Below are 16600 nucleotides of genomic sequence, written 5' to 3'. Positions count from 1 at the left end.
AACTTAGGCCATGACACAAAATTTTTCGAACATGCCGTGTGTACCTCACGACAAGGCATACTCACCCCACTAATCGAAATCAATGAGGGAGGTGGCTAGCTAGCTAATGAGTACTCATTCAAACTTACCTCGGTGAGAAGTTAGAGAGGGAGGAGTATAGTCATACTCACCTCATAAATGGAGGAACATAGTGATATTGCCATGCTAAGTGTGAATAAAAACAATTTAAATCAAGTTATTCAAATATTTCATACAAAGCAATCAATTTTCAATTCAAATTTCCATTCATAAAATGGCAACACAAAGATTTCTCGAAACTCATAATTAGTATAACTAATTCACAATGCATAACTAAATAAGTTTTCAATTAGAAAGCGATAAATTAAAGTTTATTGTGCACAAACCTCTTTGTCGACTCAACTTACTCGAACTTTCGTTTCTCCTTCAAAGATCTCTTTCCAACTGAAACACATAATTTAAAGTTCTTCAGTATCCATTACTAATACTTAAATACAAAAAATTTCTTTACAAACTTATCCTTCCTATTACGGTTTATAAATTTCGGGTCTTTCATATTTTTGTGTTTGGTGGCACTATTTATGTCAAAACGTTGACTTTTCTATACTTAATAGGTTTATTAGTTCTAATTGCACCCATATACTACATTTTGGGTGTCAATTTTGTTGGCATTGATTGCCAATTCAATTTCTAAGTCTCCTAAGAGAAATTACAATTTTTTAATTTTGGTCCCTGTTTTCCTCTTGTTCCATTGGTCTAAAATCTGTGAGAATTTGGCTAAGTGTCCTTCATCAAAGTTGTTCCTTATTATCTTAGATTTAATTCCCTTTTTGAATCACTCTATTTGGACTTTTGTAGCCCAAGTTGTGGCCATTTGATCATAGCTGGCCGGATTTGGTGTTACCCAGAATTCTGGACATTTTATGGATATTGGCGCTTTTGGTGTGTTATTGCGGTGGTTTTTTAGATAGGTTATGATCAAAATTTAGATATTTTTTCTCCATGAAAATTGTAGGGCTATGTCTCAGATTTCTATTGGTATAAAATTCAGGTCATTTGAACCTTCCTAGACCAAGTTATCGTCACTTACGTAACTACTATTCATTGGATCATTTTTGTACAGGTCAGTGTGCCCTAATCTAGATTTGGCCTAATTGTTCACTAAGTTATGGTGATTTTTTGGACATGATTCCTAAATGAAAAATAGTCCATTTTGTGTCTAATTTCATTCCCAATTAGGCTCACACCAATTGGGTTGATAAATTTTTAGTTTTGGTCCCTGAAAGGGACCTAGGTCAAGCTATCTACATATTGACCTTAACCAATCCGAATTGAAACTTTTTTCTAACAATTCACACACACTACAAATGGTTACAATTGACCATTTCTCAACTCAAATAAGGTCATTTACATCAATTGATCAATTCTCAACTTTTTCTCTAATTTTTCACATTCTCAAAACCCTAATTACATAGAGTTCAAATCCAATGCATTCAAAACATATATCCATACTTCACATGCACAACTCAACCTAAACAACCATTCAAACACCTCAAAATCATTCATATCAAACCCTAATTAAGGCTGGTCGAAATTCTTATTTGGTCCCTCAATAATTGTTTTCTTTTAATTTTAAGTTAATTTCTAAGTTATTTACACCAAGAACACAAATATTAAACATAAATTTTCAATTTAAACCACTAACCTTAAACTTTGAAGTTCAATCTTCAATTCCACTCCTCTTTCCTTCTTTCTTTCTTGGTCAATCCTCTTCTCAAGTGAGATTATCAAGTTCTAGTGGATTAATTTGGGGTCAATGTAACACTCCTATGTATGGTAATGCATTCTACTGTTCCGGTGACCAATGTTGTCCTGACAGCTAGGATGCCTAGAACTACACTTCGATATGAGTGAGGAGACATTAAATAATGAAATACAAGAAAAGAAAATACAAGAAAAATAAAGGAAAAATAATAGCAAAGAAATGTAACCGAGTTAAACGAGCCGAGAACCCAAGCGATGGGTGACCGCACCGGGAAGTCACGGCGTGGACCGTTGAGTAGCCTTGGACTGCGGGAAACCCTGGAAAATATTTTTAGGACTTAAATAGACCCCTATTAAAGTATAAATATCATTAGAAATATTAAATAAAAATTAAATAATTAGTACAAAGAAAAGTGGGAAATTGAAAAACGGACAAAACCCGGTGTTACCGAAAAATCGGGAATACAACCCGAACAGGGGCATTGTGGTCATTTGACACCCCGAGTTGTCTTTTGACCTAAATTTTCATTAAAAATAAATAATATTACACTTAAAAAATATAATGAAAAAATTAATTTAGTGGTACCTAATGTAAATAACAAAAATGGAGTGTAATTGGAGTAATTATCACTTAAAACTTATTAAATGATTATCCTAGTATGAGTGGAGCACTATGGGAATTAAAAATTCACTAAGTGGGCAGATTACTCCACTAATGTCTTCTTCTTCCTCTCAAATCCTCACTTTGCCGAATTGAATTTTCTCTCCATTGTCCACCATGGCCACACCTTGCATGCAAGCTCCACTCCTAATGATCAAGCCACAATTTCTCTAATTGTTCTTCATTAAACTTGTTCTACACATCATGGGCAGCATGTGGGAAGCAAGAAAAAGAAGTGTTGGTGAAGATTTAAGAAGTCTCATCCATAGGTAAGTTTGAGTTTTTGAATATTGCTTTGTTAAAGTTTGTAAGCATGTTATGGGTGTTTGAATTATGAAGAAATTTTTGAGGTTTGATGTTGAATGGGAATGTGTAATTTTGGCAGCCATGGAAATACCTTGAAGGCAGGTTATTTGTGCTTGTAAATGGTGAATTAAATGATTGATTAAATGTATATTGTGTAGGAAATTGTTTAGGTGATGTATACTTAGTATATGTAAATGTAAAATGAAATTTAAAGCTTGGAAAGTAATGGAATGTAAGTGTACCATTGTGGCAGTTTGCTAACCCTTAAAGAATGCTGGAATTCATGCTTGGTTTATGGAATAATGATGTTAAAATGTGTTGGTTGTTATGGCAGTTTGAATGTATGTATAGTGGTGTGAAGGTTGGACATGTGAATGAGCTTGGTTATGGAGTTAAATTGTTGTAAATTTAGTTGGCCAAATTCTGCACTTGTTAGTGCACATTGAATGTAATTGTAAGCTACCAAAATGACCTATAATGTGTTGTGAATTATGTTTAGGTCATGGTACAACCAGAATTAGTTTGAATGTTAAGTTTGGTGAGTGTTAAAAGTGATGTTTGATATGTATGTAAGAATTGTAATAAGGCAGTTTGTGTTTTAGGCCTATAACTTTAAGTGTGTGACTCCAATTGGTATGAAACCAATTGGAGGTGAAACTAGGCACAAAATGTGCCAACTTTCATGAAGGAAGCTTGCCAAAATTCTGCTTGCAAGGTAGCTTGAAAAATGACCAAATCCGGATTAAGTGCAAATGAGGCCTGAAAATTGACCATTTGGGCAGCAGTTAGTATGGCCATAACTCACTCAAAGCAGGTCCAATTGACCTGAAATTTTAACCATTAATAGTTAACACCCATATCTACAAGTCTTATCAAGACACAAAAGCCCAGAAATGACCATAAGTAAGTCAAACAGCTTGCACAAGTTCGGGTCCAAAAACTGGCCGAACCTAAAATGACCTAAAGTGACCTAAAGTGACCAATTTTGGTGCAATTTGACCAGCAATAGTAAAATGACCATAACTTGGTCTACATAACTCAGAATGACCTGAAATTTTGCCCCACATGCAATAAGACATAGATCTACAAGTTTGTAGTTTTGACCGAAACCCGAAAACCAAGGGAACTAGGTCGTCCGGCTAGGTCAAACTAGTATCCCGGAATCCAGCAAATCGCAAGAAAATACAGTATACACGAAAATGAATTTGGTAACATGTACCAACCCTAAAAGACTATCGAATGTGACATATTAATGACAATAAAACCTAAATTACCTAGAATGTACCAAGGGTCGACATAGTAGGTTGACTAAGCGAATAAATGAATTCAGCGAATTAATTATCAAGCATTATCGTTAGAGACAGTTTAAATGAGTACCGAAACACTTCAAATTGTGTTTCTCAGTTAGCAAAGACTCAGGGAGGGGAAGAAAACACTGAGTCAGAGCCAAGAGACAGTTATTAGAGGTTTGTGCACAATAATTAATTCTTTTGAATTTTTTAATTGGAATAAATTATGATTATTTGTATTGTTTTAAATTGTGTTTGTGCACAATAGTTATTTCTTTTGAAATTTTCAATTGAAGTAAACTATAATTATTTGTATGTTATTGTTTTAAATTGTGTCCGTGCACAATACTTTTATATCCACTACTTTTACTAGCAAATTTATGTGGAGAAATGAGTTATGAATAATTTTTTATTGCTTTAGTTTTGGGAATATTATTTGGAACTTATTGTGTTGCCAACTTTGCAAATGAAAATTTTGAGATAAAATGTGATTTATGGTTTGTATGAAATATTGTGATTTGAAATTGTTTTGATTCACACTTGGCATGACACTGTTATTATATTCCTCCCTCTTTGACTTATCGATGCAGGGTGAGTGTGATTATGTTCCTCCCTCTTTGACTTCCACCGAGGTGAGTGTGGATGAGTACTCATTATTCAGCTAGCTTCCTCCCTCATTGATTTCGATTATTGGGGTGAGTGTGTCTTGTCGTGGTGTACAACACGGCATGTGCGGAAAAATTGTGTCATGGCTTAAATTGTGATATTGATTGGCAACACTGTATTCTTCAGTTATTTGATCAAATGGTCTTAATGATTGGCAAAACTATATTCTTCAGTTATTTGATCGAATTGTGTTATTAATTGGCAAACTGTATTATTCAGTTATTTGATCAAATTTATGTTATATGAACTTTGTAAATTGTGTAATGGAATTGTGAACTATTTGATTTGTGATTTGTTAATAAAAGATTTATGTATCGCAATTCAAATTGTTATTGTGCACCACTGAGTAAATTTTACTCAGCGATAACTTTTCATTGATGTCGCAGGTAGACAGACTGACAGGGCAGCAGACTAGGCTGCTAGTACTACATTGAGAGATCATCGGGTATATTGAGTATACCACATTTTGTATTTTGTACTGTAATGTATGTTCACTGTATGTATATATTGTTCTTGATTTTGAGCAGTTGTAAATTAAAATTGTACATTGAAGTTGTAAAGTAAATAATGAGTATTTTGGCTTGAAAATTTTGTACTGTATTTCTTTTATCTCAGTCTTTGAAAAATTATTGTGGATTTGAGTTGAAAAACATATTTTGTTGAATTATGTTGGAGTTTGAGATTGAAAAAAATATTGAAGTGCTTTTTACAGGTTTTTGAAGAACTGTTTTGTCCAAAATACAGATGGCACTCTGCCAAAATTTTTACAGAAATTATTAATAGTCCGAATGTGTTAACTGTTTAACTTGATTCAAAGGTTTTAACACATGTAAATAGTGCTCACCACTATAAAAGAAGTAAGAAAAGTTTTTAAAATCCCTTGTAGTGTATTTAATGGGTTATCAGTAGACGGAGTTGGTAATTCATTAGGTATACTACGGGATCATGTTATGCCTTACAGAGGGGTAAGGTGTGACAGTCAAGATCAGGTTTAGTGGTTAGAAGCAAGCTTAAAGCATGCTTTAATCGAGGTTTTTGGTGAGAGAAGAAATGGGATAGAGAGAGCTACGGGAATGAGGAGAAGAAGAAGAAAAAAATTTTTCTTTTTAATTTTGTTTTTATCTCTTTAATTGACATAGTCAAATAGAATAATTAAATGGTAATTATTTATGAGGTAATGCTTAGGTCATGTAGGTGATGTCATTATTCTAATTTTCTTTTCTTTTTTTTTTCCTTTATTTTTCCATAGCTTCTTAATTTAATTCTCGATTCTGAAATTTTCTTTTCTCCGATTTTATTGGACAGTTAGGTCAGGAGTCAGCTCTATGGGTGAATTGACCAAATTGCCCCTCGCTGGTTCAATCCGGTTTTCAAGTTATTCGATATTTCTTCCGGATCCCTGACCTGATTATTTGACCTACTTAATAATTCTTTTTCATTATTTTCTCTTTTCCACTGTGTTCGCAATAGTCCTAAGGACAGCGGCGTCACATTTTCCGGTTCAGAATTCAGGTTACGATCGACCTCGCAGTCATTCTCGAGAAGGTTACCCATCAGTGTGACTCCCGGCTTATTTAACTTTTTATGCTTTATTTTTCTTCTTTATACTTAATAATTTAGCAATTACTAATTATTTACGTTCAGGGTTTATCTAGTTGTCTTAGATGTTATTCTAATCCCTTTAATTGTCCAGACTGATACTGGTCATCGGAACAGTAAAATATATTAGGCTATGCAAATAGGGGTATTACAACTCAGATATGTATAAAGGTATAGTATATCAAGCACATAATGGGTGCCTAAAGCATTTGATAACCTAGTACCCCTTACAAGCACATGCCTCATAATAAAAAGCCCTGATATGACCAGTTAGATGATTCCTTAATCTAACTAGTTGTCGTCTAAGTACTTTATGTAAGGAGCTAATTATTGCCACTTGGAATGGCCCCTGGCTCACATAGTCTGGCTACCTAGATTCATCATTACCTTAAGTGACAGAGATATGTGTTAGGATAACATATACCCCAAGAACATGGACCATTATGGGATGATTCAAGCACTCATCTAGTTCATACCTTAAGTCGTTGCTCATCATTAATGCTCCTACCTCATTATTGGCATTGATTGACATACCTATATTAATTAGACTACTAATCATTGCCGTTTCAGGTGTGTCAGGGCCATGATTACTTTTCAAACAACATATTCTTACTTCAGACATAAATTTAGCTGAATAATACAGTCCTACTTAGCATAGACCACCATGTGTTAATTTGTTATTGGATTAATTACTATATATATAGGCTTTCACTAACCCAGGAAAAACAATCTTGAACCCTTTATTCTATATCTCTTCAGTCTTCTATTGTTTTCCCTTTTCATCGCTTGCACTAATTAACTTAGTCATCAGAGTGTCAAGTAGGGCATCCCTTTGGCCTTGTAACCCTTTGTTATTTTGCAGAGAAAGTAGTCGTGATTAGCTTTTAAGTCCCTCAAAAGCTCCCGGAAGTAGTCGGAGCCCACCTCACACTTCACCACCCAGATGCAGTTGTGTATGTTCTCCAAGCACCCGAATTTCCTTTTTTTTTTTTTTTATAAATCACACCCTTTTTACATGTCACTCATCCATAAACCCTAGTATCACTAATTATTAGAAAAATAAAAAAAAGTAAATTAAGAAAAATTTAATATAGATGGAATTAAATTAATTACAATGACAATAAAACTAAGGTAATTTAATCAAAATATTTAATGAACATTTCGTAATTAATTATAATTATAAAATAATTAAGAAAATTTGATCAAAATAATTTTGGAATGATTCATTACAATAATAACATTATGAAGGAAATCTGACTAATAGTTAAGGAGATAATATTTCAATAGTTATAATTTTAACATAATTAATGAAATATAATAAAACTACTTAAGAAAATAAAATTTTAATAATTAGAATTACAACGTAATTAAAAATATTGATCAAAACTATTTAAGAAAATGAATTTTAAATTAAATATAATTGTAAATATTTCACCATACTACTTAAAAAAATTAAATTAATTTTAATTATAATAAGCTTTTTAAATTTTGATTTTTTTTATATTTTTATTTCAAAGTCAAAACTAGTTGAAATCAGAACCATCCAAAATTGAAATCGGCTAGGTCAAATCAACTTGGCCAGGTTTTAATTTTCTCTCTTTAAAAAATGATTGATAATTTCTAAACTAAATCATTATAGCCAAGTCTAAATAAAGTTTTAACGTTGAGAAAAACTTATATAAAATTAATTAATTATAAAATATGACATAAATATATAAACTTTATTTATTTTATATATAATTTATTATGAGAAATTTAACATGCGCGCACAGGTGGTGTGAAAGCGAGGACAGAGGAGGACCTCCACGACACACACAATTGTATATAATTAATGATACTTTGAATGTTGTTGCCTGAATGTCATGCACCGTCTTTCAGGCTCCAGTTTTCAAATCAACACATTCCAATTATGCGCGGACAGATCATTAACTCGGCGAAGAGAAAGGTTTAATGTCCAAAGTTTAATAAGATTTCTTAATTAATTTATTATTAAATATATATATATATATATATATATATATATATATATATATATATAAAATATTTTATAATAAATTTTAATATAAATAAAAAAAAATTTATATATTTTTATGATATAAAAAATAACAAAATGGGGAAACTTTCATCTTCGTTTGTTATAATGTAAAATAATTTTAAATATGTTATAGATGTAATTTTAATATATTTTAATTTAATAATATATAATATTATTATATTAATAAAATATAATTTAAGTTAGTAGGAAAATAATTTTAATATATTTTAATTTAATAAATATAATTATGTATATTGTGGATGAAGAATAATTGAAGTTATGGTTTAGTTCTAATGGTAAATACGTTTGAATTCCTTCAATTGATCTGTCAACTACTATAATTAATATATATATATTATTCTAATGATAGGATTCATTCATATTAAACACGATTAATTTTCTCATTAAATACGATTAAATTAATGAAATAAGGTTTAATTTGGTCCCTGTACTTATTGGACAGGTTCAATCTAGTCTATTTTTAACTTTTGATTCAATTTAACTCATAAATTTTGATTTATGTACAAATTAGTCTAATTAATAAAAATATTATTTTTTAATATTAAAATATAATATAAAAATAATTTATTTAATATTTTAATTATACAAATTATACAATATAAAAATAATATTTTAATATCATTTTTAAAATATTTAATTATTTTGTTTAAATAATATTAAAAAAATAACTTTTGTTAATATTAAAATATTATTTTTATATTGTATAATTAATTAATTTGTTTATATATCAAATAATTTATTTAAATAAATTATTTAATATTTAATTATTTTTTAACATTAAAATATTATTTTTCTATTGTATAATTAATTAAATAAAAATATTATTTTTATTATTCAATATTATTAATTGGAATAGTAATAATTTTTATTTTTAATTAATTATATGAAAATATAAAATTATTTTTTTATATTTTCAGTTTAATTAATAATATTGAATAATAAAAATAATATTTTTATTTTTATTAATTAATTATACTGTAGGAGGGGGAGGAAGGGGGGCGTGAGGCGAAATATCATCTATTAAAATTATATAAAATATACCAAGTAATACCCAGAAAAGATGGTGGAGTCACAATGGTCTCACTTAAGTACCACCTCCTTAGACAACATTTCCTAGACATGCACTTCATATAATCCCAATAGAATCAAACCACTGGTAAGTATCGTCTTTCCATAACACTACCACGGTACTAAGAATTTATGCCATGAAGGCATAGATAGACAGGAGTCACCACCAGGGTAATAACCGGGACATATTCAGTGTTTCTTTCGAGGGTTATAGATGGCAACTTACTCCATGCCGAGTTTCCACAACCGTCATTACCATAGCCTAATGTCTAGGTTCGGGATAGTGGGTATGTAAAGGGAAGGTGTTAGGCACCCCTTATGCCTGGTCTAACCTTGTTAATTCGAGTGCCAGTCCTCTACTAATGTTTCTAAAAGTCTTGTTTATCATTCCTTTATTAAACTTCATCCTAAAAAATGCAATTCTAATCCTACACACGCAAGTAATTCACAAAAAGGTTATTGTTTACCCATAATTTTCATGCACAAGTAATTTCTATCTATGGGGTTGCTAATTATTTAAATGATATTTACCATATGACTAAAATTAATTTATTATTGAGAATTTAATTTACAAACAAATTCAATTTTAAATAACCCCTACGTTTCTATTTAACCTAATTAACTATTTTTCACCAAGTTACCATAAGGATAATTGAACTAAGTTAATTATGTACATGTGTAATTTATTCTAATATCACATAAGGCCCAAACAATCACAACCTAATATGTAACACCCCTATTGGTATAGCCTGGTATATTTCACTATTCCAGTGACCGATTTTGGTCCGGACAATTAAGGGGATTAGAACTATACTTAAGACAACTAAATAAGCCATAAACACAAATAATTAGTAATTGTCAATTAGTTAAGTATAAATAAGAAAAACATAACATAAGAAGTTAAAAGAGCCGAGAGTCACAACGATGGGTGACCTTATCGGGAACGACTGCGAAGTCATTTTAAACTCAAATTTCGAACCGTAAAATGTGACACTGCGGTCCTTAGGACCATTATGAATACAGTGGAAAAGAGAAAATCACGAAAAGAATTAAGCTACCAAATAATTAGGTCGGGAGCGGAAGAAATCTCGAATTATTTGCAAACCGGGATGAACCGGTGAGGGGCAATTTGGTCAATTGACCCCGAGAGCTGACTCCTGACCTAACTGTCAAATAAAATCAGAGAAAAGAAAATTTCGGAATCGAGAATTAAATTAAAGAACTAATAGAAAAATAGAAAAAAAAAAGAAAATGAAAAATGAAAAAGTTAAAAAGGTGATGACATAATGCATGACATCATGCATGATGCCATAAAAATAATAATTAATATATTTAATTAATTATATTTATGGTCTTCCATAAGACTAAAGATATAAAAGAAAAAAGAAAAGAAAAAAAAATAGAAAACACTCATCTTCCATTCATTTACGTTTCTCTCTCTTCCAAGCTCTCATCTCCCTTTCTTTTTATTTTTCCACTATTAAAGCTTATATTTAAGCTTTTAAAACCATAAATTACACCATAAATTTCCTAGTTCCTCATGATAAAACTTGTCTTTGAGTCTTGAAAAGAAGAATGGAGCAAGAAAGAAAAGGAAAAATTGAAGAAATAAAGACTTGGAAATTCTACATAAAAGGTTAGTAATCAAATTTGATAATTTGAGTTTGATTCTTACATTTCTAACTTATTGAGCTTGTAAATAAACTTAAAATGGAAAGAAAATTTGTTGAGGGATTATATAGAATTTTGGACAGCTAGGGTTTGGTTGGACAAAGTATAAATTTGTTTGAGCTAAACATGTTAGGCAGCTTAATTGAGTTAAGGGAGCATGTTTATAAGTGTTTAATTAGCTAAATGCAACAAATGACATGAATTAGGGTTTTGAACATTAGGGTTTAGAGACCAAAAATATGAAGAAGTGCTAAATGATGTCTTTGACATAGTTTAGGGGAAGAAATGGTCATTTGTGACCTAATTAAGTGTGTTAGAAGTGTTTAAGTCAAAGCCAAATTCGGATTGGTTATGAAGCATGACCAAAAATCCACTTTGAGAGACCAAAAATGAAATTTTACAAGTCCAATTGATATGGGACCAATTGGGACTGAAAATAGGCATTAAATGATACAATTTTCATTTAGGAAGCATGCTCAAAAAGTGACTAAAACCTAGTAAACAAATTGACTAAAGTTGAAAAATCGCAGGCTGCCCTGCACAAACTGACCAAATGAACAGTATTTGTTCATTTGGTCATAACTCAAGCTAGACAAGTCAAAATGACTTGAAATTTTACCAGTGATTAGATGAGATATGTACCTAAAACTTTCATGAAGAAACCAACTCAAATTATGCCATTAATCCAATCAAATTACTGAGCAAAGTTGGAACACTGAATCTGCAGACTGCAGATTTACCACATGAACAATAAAGTTTCAATGGCTATAACTCTCTCTAGAAAACTCCGATTTAGGTGATTCTTGAACCGATGGAAACCTAAGACATAGTAGAACATTTTGTATGAAGAAAATTAGACCAAATTATGGACTTAACTTGATCAAATTGTTGAACGAAGTTGGATCAATAAATCTGTCAGAAATAAATTCTGCAGCATGAACAGTAACTGTATTTTGGCTATAACTTGAGCTACAAAACTCCAATTGGAGTGATTCAAAAAGGAGAATAAACTTAAGACAATAAGGAACATTTTCTATGAAGAAAGTTTTGCCAAATTCCAACAGTAAAAGGACCAATGAAACAATGCAACTTAGGACTCCAAAACTGAAAATTGACAATTTTGCCTAAAAGACCTAAGTTTTGAGACAATGACCAAAACCAACAAGTTTGGTGACCAAAATGTGGTATGTGGGTGAAGTTGGAATTCCCATACCTATTAAGCCTTAGAAAGTCAACAATTTGACTTGAATAGTGCAGTAAATAGTAACCCAAAACATAAAAATTTCAAGAACGTCGAGTTTAGCACGTTAGAGCTAGGTAAAAGTGAAGCTAAATTTATTTTGGATTTATGTTAAGTTCTAGTACCGAAACATTGTGAAATTGTGTGTTTCAGTTGGAAAGAATACCGGGAAAGAACCCGAGGAACCGAGTCAAGGCCAAGAGGCAACTCGCTTGAGGTTTGTGCACAACTAACTCTTTTGTTATTTTTCAATTCCAAATTGATTTGAAATAAATTTATTATATGATTTATGATTTTTGTTGTGTTGAGAATTTTAACTTATTGAATGAAATTGTATAATGTGAATATAAATTTTCTTATGCATTTAAGGATTTATTGCATTGTTTTGAGGATTGTAAATTTTAAGTTTGATGTGTTGCCAACCTTGAGCATGAATTTATGATGATTAAATATGTTGATGATTTGTAAACACTTTGTAAATAGAAATTGTTTTGAATATGATTTGAAAACCACAGTTGACATGACAAAATATATTTTGAATTCTCATTAGCTTGTCTAGCGAGATAACTCTTCCACTTGATGGGGTGAGTTTCTTTCTCTTTGGCTTGCCAGTTGGGGAATGATGTGAATGAGTACTCATATATACTAGCTAGTCTTTGTTTCTCCCTTTTAGCCTCGGTTATTGGGAGAATGTGAAATGTCGTGGTGTACAACACGACATCTATGTGAATTTTGGGTCATGGGTTCGACTGTGTTTATTGTTGGCAACGCCCTTTAAACTATGCATGATTTGATAAATTGTAATTGAAATAAACAATTTGTCAGTGATTCAAAAATTTTTGTATTGTTTCAGAATTTAAAAGAAATGTAAATAAATAGTTACTATTTGATCAAAATGTTATTCAAATGAATAATTTGCATGAATGAAAATGTTGATTTCTGAAGGTCATGGATTTTGAAGAATTTAGAAATTTAGAAATTCTATTTGTTATGAATTGTCAAGCATAATTTGTATTAAGTTTAAAATTATTAGTTTGTCCACCACTGAGTTCACCACTCAGCGATAGCTTTGCATACTGTCGTAGATATAGAGACTAGAGGAGCAGCAGATTGAGCTGCTGAGGACAGGAGAGCTACCTGCTAGAAGTTATCGAGTATAATTTATACCCTAACTGTAAATATTCATTTTGAGTATGTATTGCACGTAATTATATGGACATGTAAAATCGGTCTTGAGCAGCTTGTACAAAGTTTGTATAAAGTTGTAATAAATTTAGTTTAGATTTTCTTAATGTAAATTTCTAGTACGATGAATATAAATTGTTTTGTCTCTAATGAAATATGAGTAGAACTATTTTATTTAATTTGAATGAAATGTATTACTAGTATTTTGAGGATTATTGAATTTTGAACTTGAGAAATTGATTGAGTTTGATTGAGAATTTTGAAGAACTGGTTTCTCAAAATACAGACAGAACTCTGTCAATATTTTTATAAAATTTGCAAAAAACTAAAATGGACCAAAAATATTAACTAGTTTTTAATTTTAATTAAATATTTTAAATACCTATTAAAAAATGCTCACCACTTATCAAAAATAAGAAAATTGTTTTAAAATCCCTTGTGGGGTACTTAATGAGTTATCAGTAGATGAAGTTCGGTAATTCATTAGGTATGGAATCATGTTATGCCTTACAGAGGGGTAAGGTGTGACATAATAAATATTTCTAACATGCAAATTTATTTTACAATTATCAAGTATTAAATTAAATTTATTTTACATGCCAATATTAGTTTAATTTACAAACAAAATTAATTTTAATTTACAAAGTATTTATTTAAATTAATTACATGCAAAAGTCAGTTAAATTAAAAATAAAATTAATTTTAATTTACCAAATAAAAAGTTCTATTATTATTATAATTTCATGCCAATGGTTATTCGAGAAGTCTAGAGCTACTTACCTGTTGGTAAATGCAGTTGCTATTGGGGCAAGCTACCCTTAAAAAATGGTCTTCTCTTCTAGTATGGCAATGATATTCCTGGCTTACTCCGTTTAGCTCCATATAAGCTCCATGCAAATGCCCTCTTTGGTACTTACCTTAGGGCTACTTACCAATTTTGTTTGTAATAAAAAATAAAGAAACTAAAGAAAATAAAAGAAATAAAGAAAATATTAATAACAATTTACATTGGATTCTAACTCTAGTCTCCTAAAGGGTTAAGATTCCTAATTAGTTACAACTACTTAATGGTCTAAGTCTTCTAACATTATCCAAATACTTCATAACACTTCTTGAATTAAAAGAACACAGAAAAATAGATCAAATATCAATTAAAACCCAAGAAAATACAAAAATATGCATAAATATACAATTTTCAAATTCTGGCATATTAACGGTAGTAAGAAATCTGATTTTTTAAAAATAGTTATACATGCCTAAAAATTATAAAAAAAATTACAGAAGACAGCCTACATATCATACAATATCATAAAATTTATAAATCAAACAAAACCCTAGCCGAAAGGTCTACATAAATCGTAACTTTTCTAAGTGATAGAATCGTACTACTTTTTTGTAAAATTCATAACTCATTAACCACAACAGATATGAATGCAAAGCCAATTGGAAAAGATTCATAAGATTCTAAAGTTAATTTTAGACACTGAATTTACACAAAAATATTAATGAACAAGGGAGATATGGGCTTCAAAATTTGAATATCCTGCAAATCAGATTTTACAGAAACCCTAACTTCAAACAGTCATAACTTACAAAATATTAAAACTTTTTTAGTGATTCTTGAACCTAAAATTAATGGAATTTCGTGTAGAATATAAATATAATTTTTACAAATTTTTTACAAATTCAGTAAATAAAGAAAAATAATAAAAATATGAAAGACAGAAACTAAACATGTGCAGAGTTGTGTATCCCCTCAAATTAAATATGATTACATAATCTATATGAACATATAAAATAAATTGAAGACAAAGAGCATAGAATTAAAATATTGTGTGGCATAAATCTTGAAAAGAAAACAATAAAAATTGACATTCCAGAAATCTTATATGAAAATCTTCTTAAAAAAAAGAAAAAAATAAGAAAGAACTCAAAGAATCTTGAATATCTCTAAATTTCCTATGGCTCTGAATTTTCTCTTGCTCTTTCCTCCCATCTCTTTTTCTTCCCTTCTCTAGAAGGGTATTTATAGGGTTTTTGGAGAGAGGTGTGATAGGGTTTGGAGTTTTAGGGTGATAAAGTTTAGATGACTTAAACAACTATGATTGCAGAATTCGAATAAGACTGGGATATGGGTGAGGTGTTTTAACTAATAGGAAGACAAGAAAAAATGAAAGGCACCAATAGGAAGTGAGGAAGAGGTATGGTAGGGTTTGGAGTCCTAGTATGATAAAGTTCAGATAACTTAAATGACTAGGATTGATGAATTTGGATGAGACTGGAATATGGGTGAAGTGTTCTAAAGAGAGGGAAAGTTCCAAAGAGAGGGAAAGGGGTAACACCAATAGGGAGTGAGGAAGAGAGTGGGGCCAAGGAGGAGAGAGATATTTTGTTATTTTAATTTTTAAAAAATAATTAAATGAGTCCTATTTAAAATTCTTAACTAGGCTTTCTTAGGCCTATGGAGCCCAATTAAACTTAATTAGATCCATTTAAGAACCACCCATATTAAATTTAAACAAAATAAAATTTTATTAAAATTTAATTAAATTAATTTTCTCAAAACTTTATTATTATTTTTATTTTTTCAAGATCATGCCACGGAATTAATAATTCAGCTCCATGGCTCCAATTACATCTTACAGTCATATAATTTTTCATCATCGGGTTTTCCATGGCCTCAATACATATACTCATCACAAAATAAGGGTCTACATATACAATATAAAAATAATATTTTAATATTAAAAAAATAATTAAATAATTAAATAATTATATTTTTTTAATTGGACTAATTTGAATATAAATCAAAATTTATGGATTAAATTAGACTAAAAGTTAAAAATGAGATAAATTGAACCCCCAACAAATACAAGGAGCAATTTAAATCTTACTCCTTAAATTAATTGATTATTTGACTAAATTAAGCTGGCTTAAAAGAGGATTTTAAACATAAATCATCCTAGAAAATTTTGATTTATCTTTTTCCATCTTCAAATAAAGGAATTTTTTTTTTATTGTGGATTCCATTATCTATTATTTAACCTTATAAATTTATTTTAAATAAAACATCACTA

This window comes from Hevea brasiliensis, chromosome 1 (genome assembly GCF_030052815.1).
Source record: "Hevea brasiliensis isolate MT/VB/25A 57/8 chromosome 1, ASM3005281v1, whole genome shotgun sequence".
Classification (NCBI taxonomy): Eukaryota; Viridiplantae; Streptophyta; class Magnoliopsida; order Malpighiales; family Euphorbiaceae; genus Hevea; species Hevea brasiliensis.
Note: the sequence above shows the minus strand (reverse complement) of the source record.